At 35.5% G+C, this 22,708-nt stretch overlaps 1 pseudogene; it reads left to right on the forward strand.

The window, feature by feature from the left end:
• Positions 1-19,083, forward strand: part of LOC121482662 — a 36,190-nt pseudogene extending 17,107 nt beyond the window's left edge.
• The last annotated feature ends 3,625 nt before the right edge of the window (positions 19,084-22,708 follow it).

Genomic DNA, 22,708 nt, shown 5'->3' on the forward strand with positions numbered 1-22,708 from the left:
ATAAAGCTGAAATCAGGCAGGAGAAAGGAAATAATAAAGATTACGGCAGAAATCAATGCTATTGAAACCAAAGGAATAGTAGAAAAAAAATACTATGTGCTGGATCTTTGGAAGAATTAATAAGATCCCCTGGCCAGCCTTATCAAAATGAAAAGAGAAAAGACCCATGTCAATAAAAACATGAATGAAAGAGGAGTGATCAGAAGCTTCACTGAAGAATTGCAAACAGTTATAAGAACATAGTATGAGCAACTATATCCCAACAAATTAGGCAATCCAGAAGAAATGGCCTCACTCCTAGAGTGTATAAACTACCAAAACTGAAACAGGAAAAAATAGAAAACCTGAACAGACCCATAACCAGCAAGGAAATTGAAGCAGTAATAAAAAAAACTCCCAAAAAACAAGAGTCCAGGCCTGGATGGCTTCCCAAGGGAAATCTATCAAACATTTAAAGAAGAAAGAATTAATACCTATTTTTCTGGAACCATTTCAAAAAATAGAAATGGAAGGTACACTTTCAAACTCTTTTTTATGAGGCCAGTCTTATCTTGTCCCAAAACCAGACTAAAACCCCACCAAAAGGGAGAATTACAGATCATTATCCATGATGAACATGGATACAAAAATTCTCACCAAAATACTAGCCAGTAGGATCCAAAAGTACATTAAGAGGAGTATTCACCATGACCACGTGGGATTTATCTCTTGTCTGCAAATGTGTTTCAACATCAGCAAACCAATCTATGCAATACACTATATTAACAAAAGAAAGGAAAAGAACCATTTGATACTCTCAGTAGATAAAAAAAAAAAAAGCATTTGACAAAGTACAGCATCATTTCTTGATTAAAACTCTTCACAGTGTTGGGATAGAGGAAATATATCTCAAGATCATAAAAGCCATATACAAAAAGCCCACAGTAAATATCATTATCAATGGGAAAAACTGAGAGCTCAGGAGAGGTCAGGAACTCAGCAGGGATGTCCACTATCACTACTGCTATTCAACATAGTACTAGAAGTCCTAGCTTCAACAGACAAAAAAAACGAAATAAAAGGCATCCAAATCAGCAAAAAAGAAGTCAAACTCTCACTCTTTGCAAATGACATGATACTCTATATGGAAAACCCAAAAGACTCCACCTCAAAATTGCTAGGACTCCTACAGCAATTCAGCAAAGTGACAGGATATAAAATCAAAGCACAGAAAGCAGTTACATTTCCATACACTAACAATGAGATAGAAGAAAGAGTGATACACTGGATCAGATGGATTTAACAGATGCATTTAGAACATTCTATCCTAAAACAGCAGAATACACATTCTTTTCAGGTGTACATGGAACATTATCCAGAAAAGATCACAAATCAGGCCACCAAACAAGCCTTACTTAACAAATTCAAAAAGACTAAAATCATAGCATGCATTTTTTCTGGTCAGAATGCTATGAAAGTAGAAATCAACTAGAAGAAAAAATCTGGAAAGACCACAAAAACATGGAAGTTAAATAACATTCTACTGCACAGTGAATGAGTCAACCTAAAAAAATCAAAGAAACCGGGCAGCCCCAGTGGCGCGGCAGTTCAGCGCCGCCTGCGGGCCTGGCTGATCCTGGAGACCCAGGATCGAGTCCCACATCGGGCTCCCTGCATGGAGCTCACTTCTCCCTCTGCCTGTGTCTCTGCCTCTCTCTCTCTCTCTCTCTCTCTCTCTCTCTCTCTCTCTCTCCGTGTGTGTGTGTGTGTGTGTGTGTCTATGAATAAATAAATAATCTTTAAAAAAATCAAAGAAACCCAAATTACATGTAAACAAATGAAAATGAAAACACAATAGTCCAAAACCTTTGGGATGCAGCAAAAGTAGTTCTAAGACGGAGAATTATAGCAATTGAAGCCTATGTCAAGAAGCGAGAAAAATCTTAAAGTAATCTCATACCTAAGGGAGGTAGAAAAAGAATACAGAAGGCCTAAAACCAACAGAAGGAAGAAAGATTAGAGCTGAAATAAATGATATGTAAAATTTAAAAAAAAAACAGTAAAACAGATAAATAAAACCAGAAGCTGTTTCTTTGAAAAGATGAACAAAATTCATGAACCTCTAGCCAGACTCACCAGAAAACAAAGAGAAAGGACTTAAATAAATAAATTACAGATGAAAGAGGAGAAATAACAACCAGCACCACAGAAATACAAATAATTTTAAGAGACTATAATGAAAAACTATGTGCCAACAAATTGGACAACCTAGAAAACATAAATTCCTAGAAACATATAACCTATTAAGATTGAAGCAGAAAGAAATAGAAAGGTTGAAAAGACTGATTGCCAGCAGGGAGACTGAATCAGTAACTCAAAAATCTCCCAAGGAACAAAAGTCCAGGACAAGATGATTTCACAGGCAAATTCTACTAAACAGTTGAAGAAGACTTAATGCCTATTTCTCTCAAATTATTCCAAAAAAATACAAAAGGAAGGAAAACTTCCAAATTCATTCTATAAAGCCAACATTACCCTGATACCAAAAGCTTATAAAGATACCACAAAAAGAGAGAGAATTACAGGCCAAGTGCTTTGATGAACATAGATTCAAAAATCCTCAACAAAATACTAGGAAACCAAATCCAAGAATACATTAAAAAATTATTCACCATGATAAACTGAAATTTATTCCTAGGATGCACGTTTCTTTCAATATTTGCAAATCAATCAATGTGATACATTGGATCAATAACAGAAAGGATAAGAACCATATGATCATTCCAATGCAGGAAAAGCCTTTGACAAAGTACATCTATTCATGATAAAAGCTCTCAACTAAGGAAGCTTACAGGGAATATACCTCAACATAATAAAGCCCATATACAAAAACCCCACAATGAACATCATGCTCAATGGTGAAAAACTGAGAGCTTTCCCTATAAGGTCAGGAACAAGACAAAGATGTACACTCACAACTTTTATTTAACATAGTACTAGAAGTCCTAGCCACAGCAACTAGACAGCAAAAAGAAATAAGACCATCCAAACTGGTAAGGAAGAAGTAAAATTTTCGTAATTTGCAGGTGACATGATATTCTATATAGAAAACCTGAAAGACTCCACTAAAAAGCTGCTAGAACTGATAAATTGCTAGAATTAGAACTGATAAAAAGATTCACTAAAGGGCAGCCTGAGTGGCTCAGCGGTTTAGCGCTGCCTTCAGCCCAGGGTGTGATCCTGGAGACCTGGGATCAAGTCCCATGTCGGGCTCCCTGCATGGAGCCTGCTTCTCCCTCTGCCTGTGCCTCTGCCTCTGTGTGTGTGTGTGTGTGTGTGTGTGTGTGTGTGTGTGTGTGTGTCTCATGAATAAATAAATAAAATCTTAAAAAAAAAGATTCACTAAAGTCCTAGGATACAAAATCAATGTGCCAAAATTGCATTTCTACACACTAAAAATGAAGCAACAGGAAGAGAAATTAAGAAGGGAATATAAAGGAAGGGAAAAGAAATGTTGGGAAATATCAGGAAGGGAGACAGAACATAAAGACTCCTAACTCGGGGAAACGAACTAGGGGTGGTGGAAGGGGAGGAGGGCGGGTGTTGGAGGGGAATGGGTGACGGGCACTGAGGTGGACACTTGACGGGATGAGCACTGGGTGTTTTTCTGTATGTTGGTAAATTAAACACCAATAAAAGTTAATTAAAAAAAAAAAAAAAAAGAAAGCAATCCCATGTACAACTGCACAATAAATATTAAGATGCTTAGGAATAAATACAACCAAAGGAGGGAAAGACCTGTACTCTAAAAACTATAAAGCACTGATGAAAGAAATTGAAAATGACACAAATAAATGGGAAGACATTCCATGCTCATGTATTAGAAGAACAATTATTGTTAAAATATCTGTACTACCCAAAGCAATCTAAACATTTAATGCAATCCCTATCAAAACAGCAACAGCATTTTTCACAGAAGTAGGACACACAATCCTAAAATTTGTCCCACAAATCCCACAAAAGAACCCAAATTTCCATAGCAATTTTGAAAAGCAAAACCAAAGCTGGAGGTATCACAATTCAGACTTCAAGTTATATTACAAATCTGTAATAATCAAAATAGTATGATACTAGCACAGCAATAGACATGGATCAATGGAACAGAATATAAAGTCCAAAAATAAACCCACAAGTATACAGTCAATTAATATTCAACAAAACAGAAAGAATATTCAATGGGAAAAAGTCTCTGCAACAGTTTTGGGAAAACTGGATAGCTACATGCAAAAGAATTAAATTGGATCACCTTATTTTCACTATATACAAGAATAAGTTCAAAATGGATTAAAGGCCTAAATGTGAGATCTGAAATCATAAAAATACTAGGAGAAAGCACAGGCTATAATGTCTCTGACATCAGCTGCAGCATAGTTTTTCTAGATAGATCTCTTGAGGCAAGGAAAATAAAAGCAAAAATAAACTATTGGGATTTCATCAAAATAAAAAATCTTCTGCATAGTGAAGGAAACAATCAACAAAACTAATAAGCAATCTAGTGAATGGGAAAAGATATTTACAAATTACATATCTGATAAAGAGTTAGTATCCAAAATATATGAAGTACTTACACAACTAAAAACCCAAAAAACAAATCATCCAATTAAAAAATGGGCAGAAGACATGAATAGACATTTTTCCAAAAAAAAAATTCAGATGACTAACAGACACATGAAAAGATGCTCAACATCACTCATTATAAATGAAGACCAAATCAAATCTAAATTGAGATATCACCTTCACCCATCAGAATGGCTAAAATAAAAAATATCAGAAACAAATGTTGGTGAAGATGTGGAGCAAAGGGAACCTTTTCGTACTATTGGTAGGAATGCAAACTGGTACAGCCATTGTGGAAAACAGTATAGAGCTTCCTTAAGAAAATTATAAATAGGGATCCCTGGGTGGCTCAGCGGTTTAGTGACTGCCTTCGCTCCAGGGTGTGATCCTAGAGTCCCGGGATGGAGTCTCACATCAGGCTCCCTGCATGGAGCCTGCTTCTCCCTCTGCCTATGTCTCTGCCCCTCTGTGTGTGTGTGTGTGTGTGTGTGTGTGTGTGTGTGTGTGTGATATGAATAAATAAAACCTTTAAAAAAATAAAATTATAAATGGAACCACCTTACAGTCTAATAATCACACTACTGGGTATTTACCCAAGAAATAAAAAGAGCACTAATTCAAAGGGATACCTGGACACCTATGTTTATAGAAGCCTTATTTACAATAGCCAAATTATTGAAGCAGCCCACATGTTCATGGATGGGTGAATGGATAAGAGGTGGCATACCTATGCAATTGAATATTATTCAGCCATAAAAATAATGAAATCTTGTCATTTGCAATGGCATGGATGGAGCTAGAGAATATAATGCTAAGTGAAATAAGTCAGTCAGTGAAGAACAAATACCATATGATTTCACTCATATGTGGCATTTAAGAAACAAAACAGTGGGTGCCTATTTGGCTCAGTGAGTTAAGCATCTGCCTTCAGCTTAGGTCATGACCCCAGGGTCCTGAGATTGAGCCCCCCATCTGACCCCCTGCTCAGTGGGGAGTCTGCTTCTCCCCCTGCCTTTCTCCCTGGCTTCTGGTCTCTCTCCCACTTTCTCGCTCTCTCTCTTTTTCTCAAATAAATAAAATATTTTTAAAAATTAAATTAAGAAACAAAACAAATGAAGGGCACCTGGGTGGCTCAGTTGGTTAAGCATCTGACTCTTGATTTTGGCTGAGGCAATGAACTCAGGGTAGTGGATCAAGCCCCACATGGGCTCCATGCTCAGTGGGGATGCCACTTGGGATTTTCCCTCACCCTCTCCCTGTGCCCTACCCCCTACTCATGCACATTCTCTCTCTCTCTCTCTCTCTCTCTCTCTCTCTCTCTCTCTCTCTCTCAAATACATAAATTTGTTTTTTTAAAGAAATAAATGAGCAAAGCATTAAAAAAAAGATAGAAACCAAGAAATGGACTCTTAATTATAAAGAACTAGGGATGCCTGGGTGGCTCAGTGGTTTAGCGCCTGCCTTCAGCCCAGGGTGTCATCCTGGAGTCCCGGGATCAAGTCCCACATCAGACTCCTGCATGGAGCCTGCTTCTCCCTCTGCCTGTGTCTCTGCCTCTCTCTTTCTCTGTGGGTCTCTCATGAATAAATAAAATCTTAAAAAAAAAGAAATGGACTCTTAATTACAGAGAACAAACTGATGATTACTAGAGGGGGAGTAGAAGGGGAGATGAGTGAAATAGGTGATGGGGATTAAGAAGTGCATCTGTCATGATGAGAACTGGGTGATAAATGCAATTGTAAATCATTATATTGTCCACCTGAAACTAATATTAACTATATGTTAGGTATACTGGAAGTTAAATTTTTAAAAAAGTTAAGTTGTTGCCAGTTTAAAACAGACTGTTATATTTATATTTTCTATAGCTATAGGGTAACCACAAAACAAAAATGTATGATAGATACACACAAGAGAAGAGAATCAAAGTATACCACTATGTAAAATTATCAAATTACAAAGGAAGACAGTAAGAGATGAAGAAAGACATGACACAAATGAATTATAAGACAGCCAGAAAAAAATAACAAGATAGAAATAGGATATTCTTACCTATCAATAATTACTTTTAATTCACTGTATTAAATTATCTAATAAAAAGAGTGGCTGAATGGATTTAAAAAAAAAGAACTAACTCCATTCTGCCTGTAGGACATAGCTTCAAGGACACACATAGGCTCAAAGTGAAGGGATAGAAAAAATACTCCACACAAATGGAAACCAAAGAGAGCAGGGGTAGCTATACATATATCAGACAAAATAGACTTTAAGTTAAAAACCTTAACATGAAGCAAAGGAGCTTGTTATATTATGATAATTGGGCAATTCATTAAGAGAAAATGCAATTTTATTGTATATACCCAACATCACAGCACATACATATATTAAGCAAATACTAACAGATATGAAGGGAAAAACAGACAGTACAACAATAGTAGGGGATTTTACTACAACACTTTCAATGATGGATGATAGATCATCAAGAAAAAAAATCAATAAAGAAACATTAGATTTAAACTATACTTTAGGCTAAATCAGCCTAACCAAGATGTATACACAACATTCTATCCAAGAGCAGAGGAATACACATTCATCTCAAGTACCTATGGAACATTCTCCAGGACAGATCAAATTTTAGGTCACAAAACAAGTGTCAGGAAATTTAAAAAGATTTAAATGATACCAAGTATCTTTTCCAACAACAATGGTATGAAACTAGAAATCAGTAACAGGATGAATCATACATATTTATACATATCACACATATATATAAATTAAACAACAAACTCCTAAAACCAATGAGTCAAAACGATGAAATAAAAAGGGAAAGTAAAAAAAGTATCTTGAAACAAACAACATGGAAATGTAACGTACTAAAACTTATAGGATGCTGCAAAAGCAGTGCAAAGGGGCAATAAATGCCTGCATTAAGAAAAAGGGACATCAGGGATACCTGGGTGGCGCAGCAGTTTGGCGCCTGCCTTTGGCCCAGGGCGCAATCCTGGAGACCCGGGATCGAATCCCACATCAGGCTCCCGGTGCATGGAGCCTGCTTCTCCCTCCGCCTGTGTCTCTGCCTCTCTCTCTCTCTCTGTGACTATCATAAATAAATAAAAATTAAAAAAAAAAAGAAAAAGGGACATCAGATAAACTACCTTTCATATGATCCAGCTACCATATGATCCAGCAATTGTACCTATGGGTATATATCCAAAGGAAAAAAAATCAGAATCTCTAAGAGATATCTGCACTTCATGTTCATTGTGAAGTACATATAAGTTAACTTATGTATCTATCATGTCACATGGTTACCTTTCCTTTCATTTTTGTTTTGCGTGTGTGTGTGTGTGTGTGTGTGTGTGTGTGATGACGGCAGTTAGGATTCACCCTTCTAGCAAATTTCAAATGTATAATACACTATTATTAACTAGAGTCACTGTGCTATATATTAGGTCTCCAGAACTAATATTCACCCTATATACCCGAAACATTGTACCCCGTCATCAACATCTTCACAATCCCCTCCTCTTTGTTCCCTAGAAACTACTATGCTACTCTCTGCTTCTATTAATTTGACTATTTTCAATTCTGCATATAAATGATATTATACAGTATTTGTCTTTCTGTATTTGGTTCATTTCACTTATCATAATGTCTTCGAGGTCCATGCATGTTCTCTAAATGGCAGAATTTCCTTACTTTTTTAAAGCTGAGCAATATTCCATTTTATATATACCTATAGATACAGACAATCACATGTTCTTTATTCATCTGTAGATGAATGTTGGGTGTTTGGGTTTTTTCCAAATTTTTACTACTGTGAGTAGTGCTGCAATGAACATGGGGGTACAGGTATCTCTTGGAGTTCCTGATTTCATTCCTTTGGGTATATACCCAGAAGTAGGATTGCTGGATCATATGGTAGCTCTATGTGCAAGTTTTTGAGGAAACTCCATACTATTTTCCATAATGGCTTTACAAATTTACATTCCTATCAGTAGTGTACCAGGGTTTTCCTTCTTTCCACAACCATTGTCAACACTTGCTATCTTTCACATTTTTGGCAATAGTAATTTTAACATGTGTTAGGTGCTATTTCATTGTGGTTTTGATTTGTTTTTCCCTGGTAGTTATTGATGCTGAGCATCTTTTCATACCTGTTGGCCATTTTTATGTCTTCATTAGATAAATGTATAATCATCAATTACCTGATGTATAATCAGGTAATTGGCTCATTTTAAAAATATTTAATTTATTTATTCATGAGAGACACACAGAGAGAGGCAGAGACATAGGCAGATATTTTCACTTAGAATAACGTATCTGAGATTCAACCATATTGGTTCACATGTCAGAAGTTTATTCTTTTTTTTTTGGTGAGCAGTATTTCATTTTACGAATGAGCCACAGTTTGTCTTTTATTGTTTGATAGAGATTTGACTTGCTTCATAATTTTGCTTGCTTCATAATTATGTATAAAGGTTGGATAAAAAAAACATATGCTTATGTTTGTGTGAACTACCTTTTCCTCTCTCTTAAATACATACCTAAAAGTGGGATTGTTGCATTATAGGGTGAGTGTATATTTAAGTGCATAATACAAATCCCAGCTATTTTCCAGAGTGTACCATTTTACATTATCACAAGCAATGTATGAGAGTTGTAGTTGCTATGTACCTACCCAACAGTTGGAATGCTGGGTTATGTTTTTTTTTTTTTCATTTTCATCACTCAAATAGTTTGTCTCATTGTGATTTAATTTTTTTATTTCCCTAATGACTAATCTTGAGTGCCTGTTTCTGTGCCTACGGCCATCTCCATATGTTCATGTTTTCTCCCAAAATAAACTGCCTGCTGGCATGCCCTTGTCCAAGTTTCTGTTTCTCCAAATATCTATTTATTTCTATGTTAATTCCTTTTTACTCAAATAACATACTTTATATGATTTCATTTATGTACATTTGTTTAAATCTGTTGTATAGGTGAGAATATGATCTATGTTTGTAAATGTTTTATATGTACTTGAAAAGAACATGTATTCAACTGCTGCTTTGTCAACTTTGCTAGAAATGTCTACTAACACAAGTTGGTTGATAGTTATCATTCCAGTCTTCTATATGTTTGCTGATTTTCTACCTAAAAGTTCTATTGAATGTGAATTTATTTAAATGGAATATTTTTTCAACCCTTTTACTTTATCTATGTCTTCATATTTAGGGTGGATTTCATATAAACAACATAATCTGACAATTTCTACCATTAATGTGTTTAGATCATTTACATTTATTATAATTACTTATATGGTTGGATTATGATGTACAATCTGTTCCTTCTATTATTTACTTCTTTTTTCTTCTTCTTCTGTCATCTTTTGGAATTACTGAGTATTTTCTTAGCTATATATTTTATCACCGCAACTTAGTTTCCTACTACCAACTCTATTTCTAATGAACACCCACTGGAAACTCATGAAAAGAACTTACAAGTATATGCAAACTTTGATTCACTCTGGAATCTCCAGGATTCTATACTTTCACAGTAGTCCTTATTAGCCTTTCAAAACCCCTGAAACATTTTATCTGATTTTCTTTTTTTTACTTATTTGTATAGAATCTGGCCTTTTTGGTCCAGTGCTTTGCCATAGGTTAGCCAATACATGTATCTCATCTCTCTTGGAGAATCCTATACTTTCTTAGACTTTGGGCTCTTTGGTTGTTCTTCAACCCCACTTCTCTCATAGATCCAAGGAAATTTATGATTTTTTAAAATTTATTTTTTTTGGAAATTTATGATTTAGCAACACTTTGGCTTTGTGTTTAGATTGGGACCAAATCTCTTTTTAGTTTTCTACACCCTGAAAATAAACTGCGTTGTTCGTTTCATACTTTGAGGAGTAAAGATCTAAAGAAATTCACAAGACTTGAAGAGAAATCTTCCTAAAGAAGTCAAATATCATAATATTCCCATTGATAGCACTTAACAACCCCTTTTTTAAAAAGGATTTTATTTATTCATTCATGAGAGACACACAGAGAGAGGCAGAAGGAGAAACAGGTTCCTCACAGGGAGCCTGATGCTGGACTCCATCCCCAGACCTCTCATCACACCCTGAGCTGAAGGCAGATGCTCAACTGCTGAGCCACTCAAGCATCCCAACAACTCCCTTTTTTTGAGTTTGTATTATTTGTGCAATATGGTTTTTCCTAATAACATTCAACACATACATCTGATTTTTAGGCTATATAGATATCTGTAGTAGTTTTCTGCTACACATTAATTTAAAATGAACTCTTAGGGCATGGTTATTCTTTGATAAGGTGATTATTCATAAAAAATATGATAACTATGGGAGGTGGTAGGTGTGTTAGTTTGATTGTGGTAATCATTTCACAATGTACACACATATCAAAACACCATGTTGCATACCTTAAATCTATACAACTTTTATTCATCAAAAATAAACATTGTTTTTTTTAAAAAGCATCCAGCAGAGCTAGCTATTCACCATGGCAACTGTTGAATGAATGGATGTAAAACTTGGCCCTGAACCTATGGTGGCCTAATTAAAACAAAGTCACAAATTTAGTTCAGGTTAACTTTTCTCATTGCTACAGGATACTGTTAACACTACATTTGACTGATTTATCAAGACAGAGGCAATGTATATGGCTTTAAAGGTAAAATATATATATATCCTACTTGGTGAAGCATGAATGCAGTTCACACATGGCTACTCTTAATTGTTAAGATTCATTATAGCTTCTCAACTGGTACCATACAAGGAAATCCTAAATGCTTTTTAATGTAACATTCTGAGTAGACATTCCATAAAAACAAAACATTAAATATTATTCAGTTCTTTGACGGTAAAGACAGCGGCTCTTCTACTGAAATGTTTTTGAACTTCACTAACATGTCAGTCCTTTGTTCTAGCCTCTTCTAATTAGGGCACTATGTAAGGCTCCGCTTTTGAATTTCTAACTGAGCCTGGGGATGAAAATACAGAGAGAGTGACCTACATTGTATATCAAAAAAAGAACAGTGACCTGTTTGTGTGGTCTAGAATATAACCTCCTCTTAGCCTAACACTCATTGAGTTTCTCCCAATTTTAAAATCATTTTAAAAGGAAAAAATATTAAATGACTGTTCTGATTGTTTAGGAAGTAAAAACTCCAGTAAAAATAATAATTATTCCTAGCCCATAATAGAGAAAGTTTTCATTTGATCAACTTACCAAATTCATGTAAATTTACCAAATTCAAGAATTATTCTCTGAACACTATGTTCAGACCTCTCTTAGTTGCTGAGGAATACATAGAGGCTATAACCTTCCCTGAAGTAGCTTATCCAATTATGAAAAATTAAGATATACACACATGAAAACAAGAAGTGGAATGTAATCAAGCAAGTGTTATAGAGACAAATGCCGTAAGGATCCAAAAATATAAAAGATCTTCTAAAAAATGATAATCTAAGGACTAATCAGATGTCACAGTAATTTGTAAGCAAATCTAACATATAGATCTATTTCGTTTAGAAATAAGTGTGTTATTTTTGTTTGTTTAGTTCTGTTTGGTTACTTTCAACCTGTTTTATTTTTAAAATATATTCTAAGCTATATGCTATAATGATAATAAAATTAATTCCCACAAACTTTCACCTAGATTCACCAAATATTAACATTTCCCCTCACTGGAATACACATGATCATATTATTTTCTCATTCTCTCTTTCTCTCTCTCTCAACTCTTTCTTTCTCCCGCCCAAATTATTTATGAGCAGGTTGAGATATAATAATTATTTAACTACAAGCACCACAGCATACATCTCCGAAGAACAAGGACATTCTTTTATCCAGTAATGTAAAATCATCAAATTTAGACAATTTACTTTAATCAATTATTATTTAATAAGCTCTATGTTCAAATATTGCTAGTATTTTCCTTTATGTCAATTTTTCCCCATTGCACTGTTCATGCCTCTTTAGTCTAGTTTGAAATGGATATACGATTATCTTTAAAAAAAAAAAAAGGACACATATTTAAAGTGTCCATGCCCGTTTGTTTTTAATAAAGTTGAATTGTCTTTAGTTTCAGTTTGTCAAAATTCTCTATAATGATAGAGTGACCTTCATAGTCTATATCAATGATACCTCATAAATTAAGCTTGGATAGCTCCACTTATGAATTACCTTTCTGGCCAGTAAAAGTACTCCAGTTTGACACCTAGTTATGGAAGGCTTCTTGGTGGAGTGGGAGAATTTAGAGAAAAGGATGAAGATCTTCAAGTTTTGGGAAGACTTGTCACTGTACATAAACACAGCTACATATAAGGTAGTTAGAAGAATGGACAAGTGTGCGAGTTTAGTCCAAAGGACTGAGTGCCCTGTAGTTATAATTTAGAAATTGTATCTTCATTGTTTAAATCAATACTGTAATAATAGTATCTCTGCAGTTAATTGTAAAGAAGCCTCAGAAAGAGAACTTTTGATAATGGTACCAATCAATTCAGATACAAAGACAATAACAAACAGCAAACTATTAACTGACCTATACTCCGGCTACACTGTAGCAACAAGGACCACACTTAGTTAAATAACCTTCTTCTCAACACCACACTTCTCAACATAACCAGAAAGCTGAAAAAAGTATATGAAACAGCTGTTTTTACACATTGGATAATGGACAGAATAGCCCTCAGATCCCTGAGAGAAGGGAAACAAAGAAAGTGAAGCCTACAATAGCTCTAGCTTTCAATTTGGGGGCAATTTCTACAGTCAGAGTATAGAAATCAGGAATCTAAACAAAGCTTGGTGGCTTTGCTGAGTTTAAGAGACGGAGATCAGAATACAAGGATACTGAGAAGGCTAGAATCTATAGGGCAGAATTCTGGATAAACAAGAGCTATGCAAGAAGAAAAGCTCCAGATATTTATATAGCCATCCCTTGTGAATGCATAATGCAAAATCCTATAAAACTGAGCAAAGAGTGACCAGACAGTCGCAAGCTAACTAATTCCTATAAGTTGTAATGGGAAGTTGTAAAGTTCACAAAGTAAGGAAAATTGCTCTCTGGCCAGAGCAGAGAGTATTTGGTGATCTCAGGGATATGTAATGGAGACCCCAAAGGAATCACTTCTTAGCGCAGATGAACTATCTCTGGGAGTAAAGACTAACCTAGAACTTACCCTTACAAAATATTAAAAACAGGCCTTGAGGGGATCAAATTGATCTGCAAGTTACTTATTTTTGCCAAAACAAAATTCAACACCTTTCACACAAGATGACTACATTCAGACAAACAACATTCACAATGTCCAGTATCCCAATAAAAAAATACATAATAAAGATAAAATATGTCCTATGTAGTCAAGATGCCAAATTTTTAAAAATTGATCTAAATATTTGGTGCAATTTTAATAAAAACCCAAGCAAGATTTTTGGATATATATATTTGATGACTCTAAAATTTATTTGGGAAGACAAAGGATCAGGAATCGCAAAAAATAATCATAATAAATTTAAAAAGAAGTATAAATTTGGAGGAATCCATCTGATTTTAAGATATAAAAACACACTATAATAATCAAGGCAGTATGATAATGGCAAGGAATAATATATTTATCAAAGGAGTAGAACAGAATCCAGAAATAGTACCACACAAATACAGTAAGTTGTTTTTGGACAAATGTGCAAAAGCGATTAAATGAAGAAGTGATAATCTTTTAACAAATGGTGTTGGAACAATATGACATCCATTTGCAGAAAATAACAAACCTCAACTAGGACACCTACATATATTTCAAAAATAATTGCATGTTAGTATTTGAGTCATGTTCTTTCTTTAATATATAACAAATGATCTGGGCATATATGCATTCATGTACACTTTGCAGTCATTCTGAATCCTCTATGATTTAGAATCATTGAATTTAAGCACATCAAATCCAGTAGTAGCAAGTGATGTGTGAGACATGCTATTTCTTCAGTCTATAGGCAACTTCTGATGATACATATATTTCTTTCTGGAAAATTCATGCTATTGCATGACAAAGGAACCAATACTAGTATATATTAGGTGGCTGGCTCAAAGAAGACACATTCTCATTTCTAAACAAAGAACAAAAACTTACTGAATTATTTTAACTTTTAATACAAATGGCTACAAAATTTTTTTCTAAAGTCTAACACTGTCTAATATGTGCCAGTGTTTTATAATATGATTATTAGAAACAAGGCACAGATAACTGGCAAGTCTTGCAGGGCTCTCACATCAAAATTGAAAACCTTTTTTATATTTTTACCTCTACTTGTTGTTCTACATCATTATTCCCAGAATTTTTTTCTTTACTCAAGTGTAATTAACATACAGTGTTATAGTAGTTTCAGGTATACAATATAATGATTCAACAATTCTACATATTTCTCAATGGTCATCAAAATAACTGTATTCTTAATACCCTTTACCTGTTTCACTCATCCCCCACTGATCTCCATTCTGGCAACCACCAGTTTGTTCTCCACATTTAACAGTAGGGTTTTTGGTTTGTCTTTTTTTTCTCTTGGTTTCTTTGTTTGTATTGTTCTTAAATTCCAAATATGAATGAAATCATATTATTTCTCTTTGAGTGACTTTTTCACTTAGCATTATATCCTCTAGCTCCAACCACATTGCTGCAAATGGCAAGATTTCATTCTTTAAGTCTGAGCAATATCGCATTACACATATACGTACACATGCACACACACACACACACACACACAAACACACACACCACATCTTCTTTATCTATTCATCTATCAACGGACACTTCAGTTACTTCCATATCTTGGCTTTTACAAATAGTGCTACAACAAACATAGGGGTGCATATATTCTTTCAAATTGGAGTTTTCATTTTCTTTGGGTAGATACCCAGTACTGGAATTACTAGATCATATGGTCATTCTATTTTTAATTTTTGGAGGAAACTCCATTCTGTTTTCTGTAGTGCCTGCAACAATTCACATTGCACCAAGAGTGCATGAGTGTTCCTTTTTCTCCACATCCTTTCCAACCCTTGGTATTTCTTGTCTTTTTGATACTAGCCATTCTGACAGGAGTAAAGTGATATCACAGTGTGGTTTTATTTTTTATTTTTGTATTTTTTAATAATAAATTCATTTTTATTGGTGTTCAATTTGCCAATATACAGAATAATACCCAGTGCTCATCCTGTCAAGTGCTCCCCTCAGTGTCTGCCACCCAGTCACCCCCACCGCCCGCCCTCCTCCCCTTCCACCACCCCTAGTTCGTTCCCAGAGTTAGGAGACCTCTGTTGCCATTCTATGCCCATTTTTAACAAGACTGTATACATTTTTTTGTGTTCTGTTGTAAAAGTTCTTGGTATATTCTAGATTTTAACCCCCAATTGAATATCTCATTTGCAAATATCTTCTCCCATTCAGTAGATTGCCATTTTTTTGTTGATGTTTTCTTTTTCTGTTCAAAAAGTTTTATTTTGTTATAGTCCCAATAGTTTTTCTTTTGTTTCCCTTTCCAGATAAAATATATTTAGAAAAATGTTTCTATAGCTGATATAAAAGAAATTACAGCTTATGTTTTCTTTTAGTAATTTTATAGTTTCAGATATTACATTTAGGCCTTTAATCCATTTTGAGTTTATTTTTGTGTATGCTGTAAAAAAAGTGGTCCAGTTTTATTCTTCTGCATGTAGCTATCCAGTTTCCCTAGCACCATTTACTGGAGAGTTTTTTCCATTGTATATTCTTGCCTCCTTTGTTGTAGATTATTTAAAATATAAATGTGGGTTTATTTCTAGATTCTATTCTTTTCCATTGATCTACATGTATATTTTTGTGCCAGTGTCATACTCTTTTGATTAATACAGCTTTGTAGTACATCTTGAAATCTAGGATTGTGATACCTCCAGCCTTGTACTTTTTTCTCAAGACCGCTTTGAGTATTTGGGGTCTTTTGTGGTTCTATACAAATTTAAGTATTATTTGTTCTAATTCTACGAAAAACACTGTTAATTACAGTCTCTCATGATAGAGATTGTATTCAATTTGTAGATTGCTTTGGGTAGTATAGACATTTTAACAATATTAGTTCTTTGAATTCATTAGCATGCAGTATCTTTCCATTTATTTGTGTCATCTTCAATTTATTTCATCAATGTTCTATAGTTCTCTGAGTATGGGTCTTACACTGCCTCGGTTAAGTTTATTCCTAGGTATTTTTTTTGTTACAATTATAAATGACACTATTTTCTTAAATTATCTGCTACTTTATTATTAGTGTATAGAAATGCAACAGATTTCTGTATATTAATTTGGTGGGGTCTTTAGGGTTTTCCATATATAGTATCAAATCATCTGCAAATAGTGAAAGTTTTACTTCTTCCTTACCAACTTAGGTGCTTTTTATTTCTCTCTCTTATCTGATTGCTGTGGCTAGGAGTTCTAGTATTATATCGATAAAAAATGGTAGGAGTGGGCATCCTTGCCTTCTTCTTGATCTCAGAAGAAAAGCTCTCAGTTTTTCATCATTGAGTATGACATTAGCTGTGGGTTTTTCATTTAAGGTATTATGTTGAGCTATGTTCCCCTAAACCTACTTTGTTGAGATTTTTTTTTATCATGGATGAGTATTGTGCTCTGTGAAATGCTTTTTATGCATCCATTAAGATGATCATATATGGTTTTTATACTTTCTCTTGTTAATGTGATGTATTATGTTGATTGCTTTGCAAATATTGAACCACTCTTAAAAGTCTGCAATAAATCTTGCTTGATAGTAGTTAATGGTTTTTTTGAAATGTATTGCTGGATTTGATATGCTAATATTTTCTTAAGGATTTTTGCATCTATGTTCATCAGATTCATTGGCCTAGTTTTCTCTTTTGGAATGTCTTCATATGATTTTGGTATCAGGGTAATGTTGGTCTCCTAGAGCAAATTTGGAAGCTTTCCTTTCTCTTGTGTGTTTTAGAATAGCTTAAGAAGAATAGATGTTAACTGTCCTTTAAATGTTTGGGAGGATTCACCTGTGAAGCCATTTGGTCCTGGAAAATGTTTGTTGGAAGTTTTATTATTATTATTATTATTATTATTATTATTACTGATTTAAATTCATTGCTAGTAATTGGCTCTGCTCGAATTTTCTATTTCTTTGTGATTCAATCTTAAAAGTTTATGGTTCTAGCAATTTATCCATTTCTTCTAGGTTGTGTAATTTGTTGGCATATAGTTTTTCATAATATTCTTTGTATTTCTGTGGTTTATGTTATTTCGTCCCTTTCATTTCTGATTTTATGAGTTTTTTCTCTCCCCCCCTCCCCACTAATAACTTGGATTAAAAGTTTATCAATTCTGTTGATCGTTCCAAAGAACCAGCTCCTGGTTTCATTGATTGGCACCGAGAATACGGAGGAGAACCTGTGCTTCTACAGTCAGCTGCTGCTGACTGCCTACGACCACATGAACCTCTGCATTGGGGTGTCATCCTATTCCACAAGATACAGTACCAGAAGGCTAACAACAGGCGTCCCTTCCCCCAAGTTATCAAAACCAAGGGCGGTGTTGCAGGCACCAAGGTGGACAAAGATGTGGTACCCCTGGCAGGAATAAATGGCGAGACTACCACCCAAGGACTGGATGGGCTGTCTGAACGCTGCGCCCAGTACAAGAAAGACGGGACTGACTTTGCCAAATGGCACTGTGTGGTGAAGATTGGAGAACATGCACCTCAGCCCTTGCCATCATGGAAAATGCCAACATTCTGACCCGTTATGCCAGCACCTGCCAGCAGAATGGCATCGTGCCCATTGTGGAGCCTGAGCTCCTCCCTGATGGGGACCATGACTTGAAGCGCTGTCAGTATGTAACTGAAAAGGCGCTGGCTGCTGTCTACATGGTTCTGAGTGACCACCACATCTAACCTGGAAGGCACTTTGCTGAAGCCCAATATGGAAACCCCAGGCCACGCCTGCACCCATAAATATTCTTATGAGGAGATTGCCATGGCAACTGTCACAGCACTGCGCCACACAGTGCCCTCCACTCTTACTGGGATCACCTTCCTATCAGGAGGCTAGAGTGAGGAGGAGGCATCCACCAACCTCAGTGCCATCAACAAGTGCCCCCTGTTGAAGCCATGGGCCCTGACCTTCTATAACCGAACCCTGCAGGCTTCTTCTCTGAAGTCCTGGGGTGGAAAGAAGGAGAACCTGAAGGCTGTGGAGGAGGAGTATAGCAAGCGAGCCCTGGCCAACAACCTCACCTGTGAAGGAAAGTATACCCCAAGTGGTCAGGCCGGAGCTGCAGCCAGAGAGTCCCTCTTCACCTCTAACCATGCCTACTACGTGGAGGTATTTATTCTAAGGCTGCTACCTCAACACTCCAGCCCTGGCCTTCTCCGACACTCACTCTTGAAGAGTGGGCCTCAGCTGGGGCTCCAGGTTGCTCTTTCACTTTTGCCTCCTATGTGACATTGGTGTGTGGTGTTGTCTGTATATGCCAACTCTGTTGCTCTTTCCAGCCCACTGTCAATAAACAACTATTTAAGGAGGAAATTTTATCTTATTTTTTTAATTTTTATTTATTTATGATAGTCACACAAAGAGAGAGAGAGAGAAGCAGAGACACAGGCAGAAGGAGAAGCAGGCTCCAGCACCGGGAGCCCGATGTGGGATTCGATCCTGGGTCCCCAGGATCGCGCCCTGGGCCAAAGGCAGGCGCTAAACCGCTGCGCCACCCAGGGATCCCGAAATTTTATTTTTTAGTATATTTTTCCTTTATTTCTGCTATAATATTTATTTCCTTTTACTGGCTTTGGGCTTTATTTATTCTTTATTTTCCAGTCCCTTTAGATGTAAGGTTAGGTTAGTTTATGTGAGATTTTTCCTTCTTCTTGAGGTAGGCCTGTATTACTATAATCTTTCTTAGAACAGCTTTTGTTACATTCCAAAGATTTTGGACCATTGTGTTTTAATTTTAACTTATCTCCATATATATTTGTAATTTCTTATTTGATTTCTTAGTTGACCCATTCATCATTTAGTAACATGTTATTTAGACTGCATGTATTTGTGTTCTTTTCAGATTTTTTCCTATGATTGATTTCTAGTTTTGTACCATTGTAGTCAGAAAATATGCATGATATGATTTCAATCTTTTTTGAATTGAGACTTATTTTATGGCCTAATATATGATCTATTTTTGGTAATGTTCCATATGCACTTGAAAATAATGTTATTCCAGTTTTGTGATAAAGTGCTCTGAATATATATGTTAGGTCCTTCTGGACCAGTGTGTCATTCAAAGCCACTGTTTACTTATTGATTTTCTGTCTGGATGATATGTTTATTGATGCAAATGAAGTGTTAAAGTCCTCTAGTATTATTGTACTACTATCAATTTCTTTTTTTATGTTTGGTAATAGTTGCATTATATATTTAAGTGCTCCCATGTTGGGTGCATAAATAGTTACAATTATTATACCCTCTTGATGGATATAGTGTCCTTCTTTGTATTGTTTCATACTCTTTGTTTTAAAGTCGTTTGTCCAATGTAAGTATTGATACTTCAGTTCTCTTTTTGATTCCATTTGCATGATAAATATTTTCCCATCCTTTCACTTTCAATGTGCATGCATGTGTCTTTAGGTCTGAAGTAAGTCTCTTGTAGGCAGCATACTGATGAATCTTGCTTTATTATGCATTTAATCACCCTATATCTTTTGATAAATGGCATTTAAACCATTTCAATGTGATATATATACATATACATAATGAAATATGATTCAGCTATCAAGAAGAATGAAATCTTGCCATTTACAACAATGTGGACGGAACTAGAGTATATTCTATTGGCAAAACATGTCAGTCAGAGAAAGACAAATATCATTATTTTACTCATAGTGGAATTTAAGAAACAAAACAGATTAACATAGGGGAAGGAAAAATAAAATAAGATAAAAACAAAGAAGGAGGCAAACCACAAGAGACTATAGTTAAGAGAACAAACCGAGGGTTTCTGGAGGGGGTAAGGGTGGGGGAATGGGCTAAATGGGTGATGGGTATTAAATAGGACACTTGTTGGGATAGATAAGTGGTGTATTTGGATATCTTTCTCCTTATATTTTATGTTTTATTTCAGATTTTATATTTGCCCATTAGGTTCATATATACTGCCTTATGCATATAGCCACCTATATTAAATTGATTAAATTGATGGTCATTTATGTTTGAATCTATTCTGAAAACACTAAATATTTACTCCTTTCCCATGTGCTTTATGCATATAATGTCATATTTTATATCCTTTTATTTTCTGAATCCCTTGACTGATTTTTTTTTAAATTTTATGTTTTTTTTAATTTTTATTTATTTATGATAGTCACAGAGAGAGAGAGAGAGAGAGAGAGAGGCAGAGACACAGGCAGAGGGAGAAGCAGGCTCCATGCACCGGGAGCCCGACGTGGGATTCGATCCCGGGTCTCCAGGATCGCGCCCTGGGCCAAAGGCAAGCGCCAAACCACTGCGCCACCCAGGGATCCCCTGATTTTTATAAACATAATTTATTTTATAACTTTTGTGCTTTGACCTCTGCACTGGTTTTATAAGTGATTAATCTACTGCTTTATTGTTTGAATTTACCTGTGGAATATTTTCCCTTAATTTTCTTACTCTTGATTATGGCCTTTTTCTTTCCACTCAAAGAATTCCTTTTAACATTTTTTTGTCAGGCTGCTTTAGTGATGATGAACTCCTTTAACTTTTGCTCGTTGGTGAAAATCTTCATCTCCCCTAGTATTATGAATGATAGCCTTGCTGGGAGAGGAATCTTGGTTATAGGTTTTTTGTTTTTTCTTTCTGCACTTTGAATATATTATCCCACTTTCTTCTGACCTGCAAAGTTTCTGCTGAAAAATCAGCTGATAGCTTTACAGGGTTTCCTTTGTATGTAACTGTTTACTCTTGTTGCTTTTAAAATTCTCTCTTTATCACTAATATTTGCTATTTTAATTATTATGTATGTTACTGTGGACCTCCTTGGTTTGATTTTGCTGTGGGCTCTCTGTATCTCATGGGTCTGGATGTCTGTTTCCTTCTTCTAATTAAAAATTTTCAGCTATTATTTCTTCAAATAAACTTTCTGATCCCTTTTCACTTTCCTCTACTTCTGGGATCCCCATAATGTGAATGTTATTATGCTTAATGTTACTGAATTCCCTTAACCTATTTTCATATTTTATTTTATTTTATTTTGCTATTCAACTTGGTTGCTTTCTATTACTCTGTCTTCTAGATTGCTGAATGATTCTTCTGCCACCTCTGATCTGCTACTGATTCCATCTGGTGTATTTTTATTTCAGCTATTGAGTTCTTCATCTCTGACTGGTTCTTATATTTTCTATCTCTTTATTAAAAAGGTATCACTGAGATCCTCCATTCTTAAGTCCAGTGAGTATCTTTATGAACATTAAATTGAATTCTTTATCAGGCATTTTGCTTATATTTCCTTTAGCTCTTTTGCTCTGGTTTTGTCTTGTTCTTTCACTTGGGACATATTTCTCTTTCTCCTCATTTTGTGTAATTCTATATTTGTTTCTATGTATTAGGAAAGTTAACTATGTCCCTGATCTTGAAAGTGGTAGCCTTATGAAGAGGTCCTGTCGTGCCTGTAGTGCAATATCTCCTGTTTACCAGAACCAGGCGCTTCTGGGCAGGCTTTGGTTCCTATGCTGTTAACAAGTCAGTCTGGGAATGCTGTGGGCTTATAGTTGGGTAGAATGATCAGTCAGACCAGATTCCTGGTCTCAGCCTGTTTCTGGGGCTGTGGTCACACATAACTATGGGGAGCTCTCTGTGCACTGTCCTGAGAGGCTTTCATTGGTTGGCAGAGCCAGCAGTGAAACCAAATGCCTACCCCCTGTCCATCTGCCAGGGTTTCAGTGACACTGAACTGCAGAGCTTTCCTCCTGTGCTGCCCCCAAAAGGTTTTAATTAGTGTGTAGGGCTAGCAACATATCAGATGTCTATCCCCAGATTGGTAAATAAATCTCCTAAATGTACTTTTCAAATTGCTGCTTCTACAATTGTATCTTGTAGC

This window comes from Vulpes lagopus, chromosome X (genome assembly GCF_018345385.1).
Source record: "Vulpes lagopus strain Blue_001 chromosome X, ASM1834538v1, whole genome shotgun sequence".
NCBI classification, from domain to species: domain Eukaryota; kingdom Metazoa; phylum Chordata; class Mammalia; order Carnivora; family Canidae; genus Vulpes; species Vulpes lagopus.